The 13,980-nt window shown below is 55.8% G+C and overlaps 1 protein-coding gene across 1 annotated transcript in view; it reads left to right on the top strand.

The window, feature by feature from the left end:
- The first annotated feature begins 5,524 nt into the window (after nucleotides 1-5,524).
- CDH23 (cadherin related 23) overlaps nucleotides 5,525-13,980 on the top strand; it is a 403,304-nt gene continuing 394,848 nt past the window's right edge. The window contains exon 1 of the mRNA XM_057308495.1: nucleotides 5,525-5,847. The gene's annotated coding sequence lies outside the window, so the exon portion shown is untranslated. The remainder of the gene's footprint in view (nucleotides 5,848-13,980) is intronic.

Raw genomic sequence — 13,980 nt, 5'->3', positions numbered from 1 at the left:
AGGCTGGACAGGTTTAAAACAGCATGTTTGGATTCCCTCCTCCCTTCCCTCCCTCCTCCCTTCCCTTTCTTGTTCATCCAGAGTGCTCGTGGGCCAGCTGATCATTTGGTGCTTGGGGATGCAGAGACAGCGGAGGCTCACTGCCCCTTCCTCCGAGATGCCAGCCCGGGTCCACCTGGGACAGCGCACAGTCTCTGCCTGCCTCTGTTCCTGGGCATCTTCACCCCTCCGCCGTCAGCATCGCTTGCTGAGTGACCCCAAGGCCCGGCGTGGCAGGCCAGGCCCTTCTCCGACCAGCCCTGGTCCGTCTCCTCTCTTACCCCTGCCCGGTACACCCCAGTCCAGCCCTCCCGCCGTATCTCCTGAAGCCTTTCTGCTGTTTGTGGCCTCTGTGGCTCTGCACACACTCAGTCCTCCCCCTTTGCACACCCCTGAGGCCCTTGTGGCCTTATGCTGCCAGGCACACTCATCTTTCAAGACCCTGCTCAAGGGATCCCCCTGTCCTGTCGGACTGCTCGGTTAGGGGGGACTGCACCCGTCTCGGGGGCCCTCTGTCGCTGTTGAGCCTGGGCCTGATCTCAAGAATGACATTATCTCACGCTTCCTGTTTGTTTCTGTGTCTGTGTCTCCAGCTGGACTGTAGCTTCTCTGAGGACCAGAATGACATCCTCTCATTCTAGGGATGCCTGTTACATGAAAGAACAAAGACACAGTCCCTGCCTTTGAGGATCCTAAAATGCACTGTCTCTGAGCTAAAGATGAACTGGAACCCACTACAGAGAGGTGGTCACTTCTGGAAGGAAACACCTGGACAAAGTGTTCTGATATGGAATGAGCCAGTATGTCATCCATCCTCTCTCCCTCCCTCCCTTCCTTTTTTAAATCTGGAAAACAGGAGGTAGAGGAACTCACCTATGCTGAGCCCGTGTTGCACTGGAATCCCCCACAGTCGCTGGCAGAATCGTCATATGGTCCGTACCGGGCAGGGTTCTCATGGTTGCCCCCCACCCCCCGCAGAAATGAACTCTGGCTAATCGATGCAGAAAATGAATTTTGTGCTTAGATGAGGTGGCGGGGAGGTGGGATTGCACAATCAACCAGAAGACTGGAGGATAGGCCCAGAAAACAGCAACCAAAAGAGACTGATGGCCAAGAACGCAGCTGAGAATGCAGCCCAGGTCAGGCCCTAGGAGCTGTCTGTTTGGGGTTTGGTGCTTTCCATAATGTCTAAACTATTCTAAACTATGTCTAAACTCTGTGACTCTGTCAAGGGCTGAAGTAGAGAGTGGCGCTTCTGATTGGCCAGCCTGGGCCACGTGCTGCACCCAGGAGGCAGGACCTTGGAGAACCTACCCTTTAGCTGTTTGCGGTTAAAGCTGAGTCTGGTCCTTCCCTTACTTCATGGGGGGGGGGGGCGCACTCCCAGGCCCCATCCAGTAGGAGAGGGGTTTCCCGATGCTGGGGACTGAGCAGTGAACATCTGTGTCGTTCTTTACTGCTGTCAACCTTTCACACTGGGCCCCTGGAGGAAGGCTGGCCAGGCTCCAGGAACCTGAGCTCAGAGAGGTAAGCGATTAGTCCAAAACCACATAAGATGGCGCGAAGTGTCTCTTAATCACACTCATCCCCCTTTCTCCATGCTGCAGGTGCTTGGGGAGGGGCAGATGTTTTTTGAGGAAAGGGGGGCAGGAAGAACCCCAAGAGCTGTGGGTGGGCAGCCCTGACATGCTTTGAGGGAGGGCCACCCCAGCAAGGGAGAAATGCTAACATTCCGGGCATGGATTCAGCTGGTCCAGAGGACGGGGCCGGTGGGTTCTTTCCCTAGCACTGAGTCTCCTGCCAACGCTTCAGCCTGCCTTTGGCTGCTTCTTGTGCAGAACAGCAGGACTGCTCTTTACCTCCAGGATCACCTTTGCTCCTGCTGTTCCCTCCACCTGGAATGCCCTTCCGCGTTTGCTGCCTGAGGAGCTCCTGATCATGGCAGCAAAACCAGCTCTGAGGTGTCCTTGTCCAGGCAGCCTTTCTGGACTCAACTTTCCTGGAAGCCTCTCATGTTGCTCCCCTTTGGGCTACCTCTCTGCTTCGCCACTTGCCTCGCTCGATTATCATTGATTTCTATGTCTGCTTCTCTCTTAGACGGGGAGGGCCTCAAAGACAGGGGCTGGATTTTATTCACATCTGTGTCCCCAGCGTGCGGTGCTGGCTTGTTCCCCTCGCATCCATGCCCCGCTCTTCTCTGCTACGCTCTGTCACTGCCGGCTGCAGCCCTCAAGCCCCTGGTCTGCTGACTTCCAGCTGGGGCCTACCACAGGGAAGCCCTAGTGGGAGGCCAGAGGGCTGGAGGAAGGGAGAAGCCGGGGCATCTCTTCTTCACACTGGGCCTTAAGCCGTGTTTGGACAGTAGCAGCATCCTCGGCCCCCACCAGACATGTCCACCGCCGTTCCATCTTCCACCATGTGATCCTGAGCCTGGTAACACTGCTTCCTCCTCTTGTCCCTCCAGCCCAGAGGTAGTACAGCGACTTCTTGCTGTTGCTGACCTCTGTCTTACCTTGCCATCCCCCTGAATTCTCAGCTCTTTCATCACTATGTGGCCAAATTCGCTTTATGGGCTGGTTGCACCCTGATGGACACCCCATTCCTAGCATAGCGGTCCTATGAAAAGAAGTATGGTGCCCACATCAAAGGAGGTGATGGTCTCTGGGAGCTCAGTGCTGTTTTGGTTCAGTATAAAATGACTGCAGACAGTTGGGGGAGTCAGCTTAAGGCAGATGGTGGCAAACCAGAAAGAAAGACGGTTTTAGGATTGAAGAACCTCTGAAGACCACCTCTTCTAGCCCTTTCATTTTATGAGTAAGGAACGTGATGCGAAGAGGGGTCCAGTGTCCAGCCAGCTAGTGAGCAGGCTCGCATTCGGAACCCAGACCCCCCCCCCCTTTCTGGCTCTATCACCTTGTCTAAAACGTGACACCTGAGACCTACCACAACTCCAGTCCCGCCCTTTCCCCTCAAGCCCCAGGCTCGCGTGTCCAATGGGCTACTCGACATCTGGGCTCCATCATGGCATAAGCCTCTCACTCCCCACGCACCCAGCCCCCCGTGGTGGCCTTCCTCCAGCAATCTCCATCTCAGGGAACAGCACTCTGTCTGCCTGCTTCCACAAGCCAGAAACTGGGGTCTCCTTGACACCTCCCTCTATGCCACCCCATGATGGCTCCCTCTCCCGGGTCTGTGGGGTTTTTTTTTTTACCTCCTGAATACCACTTCTCTCCGCTTCTGTCACTATCACCCCGGTCCCAGCCTCTGTCACCTGGACAGTGCGGTGGGCGACAGAAATGTGAGCTCTGGGAGGGCAGGGATATGTGTGTATGCCCGTGCACGCACGTGTGTGTTTGGTTCACTGACGTATCCTAAGTATCTAGATTCACAAGGGCCAGCCAACCTTTTCCGTAAAGGGCCAAATAGTAAATATTTTAGGTTTTGCATGCTGCACCGTCTCTGTCCAACCCTTCAACGCTGCAGCTGTGGTGTAAAGGGAGCCGTAATTCGATGGGCATGTTTGTGTTTCACTCAAGCTTTATTTACAAAAAATGGGTAGCAAGATGGATTTGACCTGAAGACTGCAGTTCACTTACCCTGACCTAGAAAAGCTCCTGGCACATAGTAGATGATAAGTAAATATTTTTAATTGGTCTCTTATTCTCTATTGCCTCCCAATTAAGTCCCTGTTTTTCCAAACATAAATCCGATCATGGCACTCCCATCCCTCAACTTCCACTCCAACCACCTGCTTCAAAGCCTCTCCTCTTAGGATAAACATCAAACTCCGATGACAGCCAGCGCGCCCCGAACAGTCTGGCCCCTGCTCCCACTCTGGCTTTATACTCAGCCCTCCTCACGCTCTCAGCACTCCAGCTCTCTGGCCCTCCTCCACTCTCTCACAGAGGCCAGCTCCTTCCCACCACAGGGCCATTGTGCGTGCTGTTTCTCCTGCCTAAGACTTTCTCTCTCCATTGCTCATCCTTCAGATCTTGGCTCAGTGTTACCTCCTCCAAGAAGTCTTCCCTGATCTCCAAGGCCAGGTGCCATTAAAGCACTCATTTTTGGAAGCACTGATGCCGGCTGTGATTTTACTTGTTTCTGGGTTTCATTGACCAATGTCTGTTTCCCCCATTAGAGGAGCTCCCTCACCAGGCACAAGGACCAAGCCTACTTTGTTCCCCATCATTTTCCCAGAACCTATTTCAGTTAGCTAGCAGAGAGTAGCAACTGTGAGTGAATGAGTGAATGATAAAGATTCTGGGTTCAATGCTTGACTCTACCACACAGGTAAGTCACTCATCTCCCTAAAGCCTGTTTTCTTACTGTAAAACCAGGCTAATGACAGGACCTGCCAGAAAGGCTGTGTTGAGGATAGGAGTTGAGTCTCAGCCCAGAGCCTGGCTCCAGGCTGACTGTGATGGTGACAGGTCCAGAAATCGTGTCATATGATAAACAGTTCAAGGAATTCAGAATGTTTAGTCTGGTGAAGTAGAGATCAAGGTCAAGGAATGCCCCTCTTCAGCCACAACTCCTGAATCAAGTAGGACTCTTCCCCAATCCAGGTGTCTGAAAAAGTCATGAAGTCTCCGTCCCTTAGGTGTGCAAAAGGAAGCTGGGAGATCACTACTGCAGAAGGGTGTAGTACACAAGTGAGGGTGTTCAGGTGACCTCAAGGCCCTCTTCCAATATGGGGTCCTCCGTTTGTAAGCGCCTGGGGGCATTCGGAACTTGAACGAGGGAGAGGGCGCAGGTGGGAGTGGTGCCCATACCCCGCGAGTGGTATGGGCAAAGGCAGCGGGTTGAGCCAAGCGTGGCCAAGCAGCCTCAAGGACTTAGAGGGACCGAGCCCCGCTCGGTGCTCCGCGATTCTGGGAGCAGAGAGGGGGCGCTTAAAGCCAACAGATGGCGCAGGCTCACCTAGGCCGTGTGCCGGCTCGCTCGCTCTGGCTTCCAGGAGCCTTTCCCGGTTCGCCCCGAGGCGCGGAGCCGGCAGGAGACCGGCCGGACCCCACCCCTCTGCGTGCTCCTCTCCGGGATGGCGGGCGGCCCTGCGGGCCAAGGCTCCAGCGCGCACCTGGGGCCGCTTCCGCGGGCGTCCTCCCTGCCCCTTGGGGGAATTCGTCGAGTTGCCACAGCAGCCGGTGCCATGACATCGGCAGAGGGCAGCTCCGCCAGCGCTGAAATATTCATGGCCTGAGCGCCCGGCCGGGCTCGGCGCGGCTCCCGGGGGTCGGAGCGTGGCCGGGTCCCGGCCAGCGCGCTCCCCGCGCGCAGCGTGGAGGGGGTGGGCGGCGAGGCGCTGCCGGGCGGGCGGGGGCTGGGGAGGAGAGAGCGCGGAAGGGAGCGTCAGGAGGCGGGGTCTGGGTGGCGGGGGCCGAGTGGGGCGGAGGAAGCGAGGGAAAGTTGATCGCAGACTTGAGCGGCGGCGGCGGCTCGGGAGAGAGGGGCGCGGGCTGTGCTGCGCGATGCCCCGCGAGAAGACGCGTCCGACGGCGGCCGGGCGCTGAGCCGGGCGGGGCGGGGCGGCCCGGCCCCGGGCATGGAGCGCGGGGGTGCAGAGCCTCTGGACGTTTGGGGCGCGCCTCGTCCGAGCCCGCGGCGCGCCTGAAGTTGCAGGCGGCCAGCGGCCAGAGGCGGGCGGCCGGCCCAAGGGGACGCTGGAGCGGCGGGCGTGCCGCGGGTGAGCCTTCGAGCCGGCGGCGAGACGCGGCGGTGGCCAGCAGCTGAGCAGGCGGCCCGTGGGGGCCGACCCGGAGGAAAGCAGAGCCGGAGGCGCGACGCGGCGCTTCTCCGCACACGCACACGGTACCGAGAGCCGCGCACCGCCCCTTCCCTCCCCGCTTCCCTCGCCTTCTCCGCACCGTTTGCCCGCCACGCGCTGGGAAAGTTGGAGCCGTGGGGTCGCGACCGCAGCCGCCGAACCACTTGTTCCCGGCACGGCCATCGCCCACGGCGAGCGCCCGGGGCCTCCTTCCATCCCCGGCCGCTGGCCCGGGTCAGGCGCCCCGCTCGCAGCCAGCGGCCGGACGCGCGGCAACTTTGATTCCCGGGAACTCGAATTCCCGCCGGGTTGGCCTTGGGAGGACAGGCACTGCACTCCCGGCCCCGTTCCTGGACATTCGGTCGCTTTGCTCTCCGCGCCTTAGAGAGGGTCTGGTCGGGTCTGGGGTGGGGAGAATTTCGGCGGTAAAGAGGGCGTTGGGATCCCAATCCTGTCCCCTTCTGCGCTCTGGGTCCCATTTGGGCAGTGGAATGGGGTGGGGCGCACCGCCACCGCGGGATGGGCATTGGCGCTGGAGGAACCTACAGTCACGTAGCTTTCCCCTACCGTCATCATCTCTCGGTGCCCGCGAGAGACCCCAGAGGACTCCCGCAACCTCCCCAAACCGATCCTGCTTTGGGAAAACGCACCCCTCGCGGAGCAGGGAGCCTTGTGCGGCTTGCACTTCGCTTCCCCAGTCGGTCCCCTGGCAGGCCCACCACCGACGGTGCTGGCTGGCCCTGGAGGCCTGCGCTCGGGATTGCTGCCCCCCATCTCCCCTACAGGTCAGCCAGGGGCGCGTGCCAAGCCCGCGTGTTCCAAGGTGGTGGCGGCATCAGCCGGCGAGCTCTCGGTACCTTGCCTTCCCTAAGCGAGCACCTAGAGTCGCTAGTCGCTGCCTCTGTGCTCGGAGCGGAGATTCGGTGCCATCGCCGCTGGCCACCGCCCCACTGCGACCCCAACCCCCAGCCCTGGTGCTGTCAGTGGCCTACTGGGCGGGGGGGGGGGGGAATTAGCCTTGTCTGAGTAGTAACACGCCCCTACCCTCCCTAGTAATTCAGAAAGCAGCTCCCGCCTCTTCTGAGTACTTTGCCCTCTTGGACCGGAGCAGGCATTGACCCTTGCCATTCAGGAGATTAGCAAGAGCCCCCACCCCAACGTGTATTTTGAAATAAGCTGGAGAGGCACATGAGGATTGTGTGTGTGTCCCCGCGGGCATATTGGGTGGAGTCAGACCCTTCCCTGGGCTGGGGTGGGCTTGAAGAGCCGTGTTTGGAGCCAGTGCGAGGTGCTGATGAGTCAGCCCACGGTGGGGAGAGCTGGCTTGGAGTTAATGTTCGGGTCATGGTGCCCGGGGAAGGCGCACTGCGGGCAGCACCCATGGGGGTGGGGGACTAGAGGTCATTCTGCCCCTGGAGGGGCCAGGAGGAGGGCCCTCCGCTGAGAATAGGAATGCTTGCCGCTTGTTCCCTGGGGCTGGGGAGGTGGGAAAGCACAGGGCCTGCACGGCACAGAGCGTGAGTACCCCTTGGGCTGGAAAGGTAGCCCTACAGAAGTGACTGGTGTGAACCAGGTGGTGGAGGATGGTGAGGGAGTGGGAGGCCCGGAGCTGGCAGCCTGGCCTGGTCTGGGTTGGGCCCCGGACACACGTCTGCCTTGGCCTTCCTGAGCCTCAAACAGCTGGGCTCCTCACATCTGCCTACTAAAGAGCTTGGTTAGAGGGTTATATTGGCAGATGGTCCTGTTTGCCTCCCAAATAGCTCCCTCACCCAACAAGCTACCTTACCTGCAGTTTCACCATTTGACATTCATTTCTTTGAGCTTAATATTTTAAAGGGCATCTTGCTGAAGTCCTTACTGTACTTGCACGCACTTCTGGGAGGTGAGGGCCTGGTGGAGCCTCGCTGCTCCAGCTGTGGCCTGTGGACCCAGCATCCGCATCAACTGGGGGCTTGTTAGAAAGAAAGAAAGGCTTTTGGCCCATCCCAGAACTCCTGAATCAGGATGTGTGTTTGACAAGATCCTTGAGTGATTTGGGTGCTCAGTAAAGTTTGTGAAGCCCTGGTCCACAGTACCTTCTAGGGAATGAGTGTTTCACAACCTCTCGGAGCCAAAGGAGTATCACCTAGGGCAGTGGGTAAGAATGTGGGTTTGAGAACGCACTGGAACTTCTTTTCCTGGACAGTCACGGTAGGGTTGGGTGACAGTTCACCGAAGCTGGCCCCTCGGGGCCATCCCCTGCTAGTGTCTGTGTTTGGGGGACCTTTAAACAGATTCAAGTAGCAGCTCAGCCTTCTGTGCGGTTAAAATGTTGCTGTGTGTGCTGCACATGGGCTGGTAGAAAGTGGGCACAGGGCAGCGGTTCTGGAAGCCGGATTTGGTGCTCTGCCTCTAGGTGGCCTGGGGCTGCGGAGGTGTTGTCCCTCAAAGGGAAGGAATTGAGTAGCTGTCCTCTGCTTCATCTGTCCCTCCCAGATGGTGGAGTGCCCCCTTGAGCACACCCGTGGGGTTCTGACCCCTCATCTGGGCAGTGAGCTCCCACAGCATGGGCTGTCTCTTACTCCTTGAATCCTCAGGACCCCCCACCCTGGTAGACTCGGGGCTCATTGGCCGAATGCACGATTGCCAGGTGATTGTTCCACTGCCTTCTCTAGCCCCATTGTTAACTGATCATTAACAGACTGGGCATTTGGTGCGCTCATAACTAGTCGTCACTCTTCCTGTTGATCACTTTCAAGACTGGGCAGCTTTGCCAGTCTTGCTGTGTTTGGGGCTCCAGGCATATGCCCTTGGAGTGGAGGTCTCAAAATCACGTGCCTGCGGGGGCTAGGAGGCAGACAAAGAGAACCACAGCGCCAAATGTGGGATGACAGGGAGTTGTGGGCACCATAAGAACAGAAGAGCCCAGGCACCGTAGGAAAGGGGCCACTGTGGGCAGAACCCATCTCTGCGACAGAAGTCAGGATCGTGGTTGCCCTGGGGTGTCATGACTAAGACTCAAGGTGTGCTTCCTGAATGCTGGAAATTTCCATATCTTGAGCTGAATGTCTGCAACAGTGGTGACTGATCATTTGTGCAGAAGAGTCAATTCAGAAAAATTGGAGCATTTATGGGCCAGATTTATTTTGGTTCAATATGGAAATAGCTTTATTGAATCCCATAGGGCAGAGAATGCATATTGTTACCAACTTTATTGATCAGAAGGGTGTCTGTGGGAAACTTGGCGTATTTAAGAAGTAGCCACATGGAGACAGTGTTCTAGTCTTTCACTGTGAAATTTAATCCGGACCTGTCACGGGGAATGGGGCCGGCCACTGCTCCTCCTTGCTGGTCTGTATATTTGGGTCTCAGCTTTGGTGTTTGTGAGCGACGGTCTCACACCAGCAGTGAATGTCCGTGTGGCTCAGTGTTTTGACAAGGGGAGTGGGAATAGCAGACACTGTCCTCGGCCTCAGGGACCTCAAGCTGTGTCACTAAGGGGAACATGGCAGGCTCACGTTCCGCATTCGTATTTTGTACATTTCCTTTGTGTAGTCTAAATCCCATGCAAGTGTTGGTTATTATTATGACTGTAAAGCTGTTCCCTTCCTAATTTTTGTAAGGCAGCTCGGAGGCAGACAGAGCTGGGATTATACACCAGTGTGTCCGCTCTTCGGCTCTGAAGCCTTGGTCTGCCATGTAGCCTTGCCCGGACCTTAGTTTTCCCATCTGGTAAATGGGAATAATTTTCAGTTACCTTGTAGGCTTGTTCTCAACGTGAATAAGAAGAAAATTGTGTAGAAAGCCTTTTGTGCAATGCCTGGCACAGAGCACACATGCAAAATGTAGTAGCTTTTATTATCCCTGTTGATTTAGTCATGTGTTAGGCACTCTGTATTCTAGCCAAGAGGTGAAACCTCCCCTTATTTTGAGAGCTTGACAATCTGTAAGTTCATAAATTGAATTCTGCCTGAAGGGGTGTGTGTGCGCGTGTGGTCGTGATTTTTAATTTTGAATTAGTTACTAACAACATTAAAACAACAGCATTTTTGCATAAAAACCTAGATTTCTGGCATCTCTGACGGGAGCTGGCAACGGTGGGTCCGTGTTCCCGACTGGCAGTTGCTGGTTGGTGCCGACGTACGGCCGCCCCTTTTGTTTACTTACGTTTTTATTTTAAAAATTCTTTGACGGAGGATTACATGCCTCCGACAAGATAAGCAGATCTTAAGTAGAAGTGGCAGACTTTCGCAGATGCGTACCCCACGTGGACGAGGTGCATTCCCGGGGCCTTGGCAGGCTCCCGCACGCCCCCTCCCAGGCAGGGTCATCCCGCTCTGGAAGCGACCACCGTCCCCACTTCACTCAGACTTTGGTCACACATCTGAGTTTTGTCTGAGGGCCTCCTCCTTGTAGATTTAGGCGAGCTTACGGCTTTCGGTTCTCCACAGGCCCCACTACTCCCTATTATCTCACATTTGACCCCCCTACTCATTTGCCCTCCATCCTGGCCCCTTTAGCCATTTGAGTGTGGGACCTCCATTCCAAGGACTGGCAGCATTCTTAGAAACTAACTGAGGTTCAGAGTCGGGGAATGGGCTTATTGTAGGCCCTCTCCCTTGGTGACGGAGATCTGGGTGGTGGTCAGTCGGGCCAAGCCTTGCTTCTCCTGCCCCAGCATGAGGTGTGGGAGAGGCCAGGCTGGCTGTCATCCCTTGGGACCCTAGCAGCCCCGCACTGGGCTCTGCAATCACAGTCACCCAGAGCCTCCCTAGGCCTGATCGGCCTACGAGGGAGGGAGCCTTTTCTGGCCCATGCCTTCCTGGAAATACATCTTCCCCCAGGCAGGCAGATAGTGGCGCTGCTTTTGTCTTTAAAGGCCGTACTCCATTTGGAGAGGACCTGAGATGCCATTTGTGACAAGGGCCCTGAGTACCACCTTGATTGTCTCTGTTTCTGAAAGAAGGCTGTAATTTGGAAGCCAGTGAAAGTGAGGGAGGGAGGGAAGTAGAGGAGACAGCGAGAGAGGGGGAAGAAAGAGAGAGAGAAAAACCCCCAGGGTGGCTGGGACCATGTCTGGGTATCCATTTGTGTCACTGGTCCTGTCTGCAGGGGATGCTGGCTTTTCCTGGCTTCTAATTAGGCAAGCTGTGGTGACAGAACTCTGCGCCAGACCTCTCTGCCCGTTGTACGGAGGCCTGTGGCTTCGTATTAGAAGGGGATCTATGGATGGAAGGCCACCAGGAAACCAGCCTATACTGGGCAGTGGTGTGGAAAGTCCTTGCGGCCCCATCCTCCTTTGTGTTTTAGGGTCTCGCGTGCACTGTGCGGGAGGCCCTTCATTCAGCCATTCAGTTGGCCAGTGTTGAGCATCGCCAGTGTACCAGGCTCTACCTAGTTGCTGGGGATTCATGCCGAGAATACACAGCGGGGCTGGTCACTAGAAATATAATGCGAGCCACAAAGGCAAACCGCAGGTGTGGCTTGGAATTTTCTAGTAGCCACTTTAAAAAGTTACAAGAAATAGGTGACATTATTTTTTTTTAAGATTATTTATTTATTTATTTGACAGAGAGAGAGACAGCCAGCGAGAGAGGGAACACAAGCAGGGGGAGTGGGAGAGGGAGAAGCAGGCTCCTAGCAGAGGAGCCTGATGTGGGGCTCGATCCCAGAACGCCGGGATCACGCCCTGAGCCGAAGGCAGACGCTTAACCGCTGTGCCACTCAGGCGCCCCAGGTGACATTATTTTTGATAATCTATTTTATTTAACCCAGTTCATCTAAAATACTATCATTTCAACATATCAGTATAACAGATTATTATTTGTTGTATATCTCACATTAATTTTTTGTACAAGTCTTTGGAATCTGGTGTGTACTTTGCATTTAGAGCCCATCTCAATTTGAACTGGGTACATTCCAAGTGTTCAGAGGCCACTTGTGTCTGGTGGCTACTGCACTGAACTGGGGGAGAAAGTCGAATAATAAAGACACACCCAAGGCATTGACAGATAGTCCTGGGCGCTGCAGAGAAGACAGAAGGGGCAATTGACGTGCTAAAGGCAGAAAATAGAGTGATTGGGGGAAGCCTTTCAGAGGATGGGAAGATGTGGTCCATCCCCACGGACCTGAGCCCTGGCAGGCTGGGGGGGAGGAGTGGAAAGGGGGGGATCCATGTGTCCACTGGCAGCCTCCCCCATCCCCCACAGCACACCAAACCCCATACTTACTGAGCATGGGACACTATGTCCCCTCTCCATAGAAGACCCGAGTGGAGTGGGCCTGGATGGTTACTAATATTTTAGAAAAGCACTTTATCTCTGGGGTGTGTATGTGTTTGTCCCCCCCCCCCCACACATCTTCTCTGCATGCTTTCCATGAGAAAGATAAGGAGTAAATTCATTGCTGCCCATTGCTTTTTATGATGGAGAGTTTTCAATACAAGGAGGGTGTCAGCCTGGAAAGCTGCTGCCCTGTGGAGCATTAGGGATTGTGTCCTCTGCGGGGGAGGAGAAGGGCTGGCCTATCCAAAGTAGGGGGGCTCGGATGCTGTGGGGTCGGGGTGCTCTGCAGACCTGGAGGCTTGTCTCCTCTCCTGGACTTGGGGTGGGAGGAGGGCTGGGGGGTGGATCCTGGGGCTTGCTGTCTGGATTTCAGCTGTGATTGACCTGGGCCAGGGTGAACGGTCAGGTGCCTACAGCATCTAGACAGCTGATGTTACGAGACAGACTGGCTGGGCAGGTGCTGGGGCAAAGTGCCCATGCTCCCCCTGTCTGAAGGGGGTGCCACCGCTTCCATTCTCACCAGAGCTTGTCAAGCAGGAGGACAGGACAGGTATGGCCACAACTGACTTCCAAAAATTATCTAGAAGTGCAGATTTTTAAAAATGCAAAATTTTGTTATTTTAAATGTTAGCAACTAATTCAACATTTAAAGATACCACGAGGCTATTCATTTATCAAATATTTATGGAGTCTTTACTGGGTGCCAGGATCTGTTCTAGGCCCCTGGGGCCCAGGAGTGGCTCCTGCCTTTGTGGACTGCATATTGTAGGGAGGACCCTTCAGCAAGCTGCCTGTGGCCTATGCACGAACAGTTTATGTGTGACCTCTGTCGTAGACTTAGGGTGTCAGGACTGACAGTAATAACTAGAAACACTTACTAAGCGTTTACCATGTGCCAGGCCCTGGTCTGAGTGCTTCACATGAAGTGCCTCCCTTGCTCCTGATAATGGCCTGTGAGATAAGCACTGCCGTTACTCCAACTTTACAGATGAGACACCGGAAGCACAGAGAGGTCAAGCACTTCACCCAAAGTCACACAGCAGGCAGGTGGTGGGGTAGAATTTGCACAAGGCAGTCTGACTCCTTCAGCTTCGGCCTGTTCTGGGCCCCACACTGCACTTAGAGAAGCCCAGAGCCAAATCCCTGACGATCTAGATGGACACCGAGCTCAGAAAGGACACGTGACCCACCTCGGGTCTGCACAGAGGCGGTGACGGGGCTGCGCTCTCAGTCCAGCCTGTGTGTGGGTTCAGTGCTGTCCGGGCTTCACCTATGAGTGCCCGCGCTTTGGGGCAGGACACTCAGGTGTCTACAGGCTTATAAGAGAGTGAGGCCGGGCAGGGATTTAAGCATCCGTGGGCATGACCCACAGAGCCTCTCACAGCTCAGGTCATCTGGCCCGACCAGGTTGCCCCCATCGGGGAGGGCCATGACTTCAGTGGTCTCCGCACTTGCCTGGACCTGGCCACCCCAGTCGGACCCCCAGCTCTCCCTGCCCGTAAAGCCAGGGGTCAAATGCATAAGTCTGGTGATCGAATCCCCGCCCACATTTTCCCTCTGCTGTTGGCCGGGCTGGCCCACGAGCTGCCCTCAGTGTTTCTGGCCGAGGGTTAGTCCTAGAATGATCTCGGCTTAGACGCTGCTCCCAGCCCGCGTAGCCTCACTGGGGGACCATGGGGGGACCTTGCAGCTCTCCTATATTGGTGTGTGCCCGGGAACCGTGAGGCAGAGTTGTGAAGCAAGACACCCCCAGTGAGTGTGTGAAGACTTCCGTCACTGTCCTTGTGCGGATTCAAGGGCTCTAATTCTCTGAGTGACAGTTTACTCATCTGTGAAGTAGGGGGAAAATCCTTCAGGCCAGTCCACCGCACTCAGGAGGTAGGGGACTCTCGAGAGATGCGTGAAAATGCTTGG

This window comes from Ursus arctos, unplaced genomic scaffold, assembly GCF_023065955.2.
Source record: "Ursus arctos isolate Adak ecotype North America unplaced genomic scaffold, UrsArc2.0 scaffold_7, whole genome shotgun sequence".
Lineage (NCBI taxonomy): Eukaryota > Metazoa > Chordata > Mammalia > Carnivora > Ursidae > Ursus > Ursus arctos.
The sequence above is the reverse complement of the archived record's forward strand: the minus strand, read 5'-3'. Positions and strand labels throughout refer to the sequence as shown.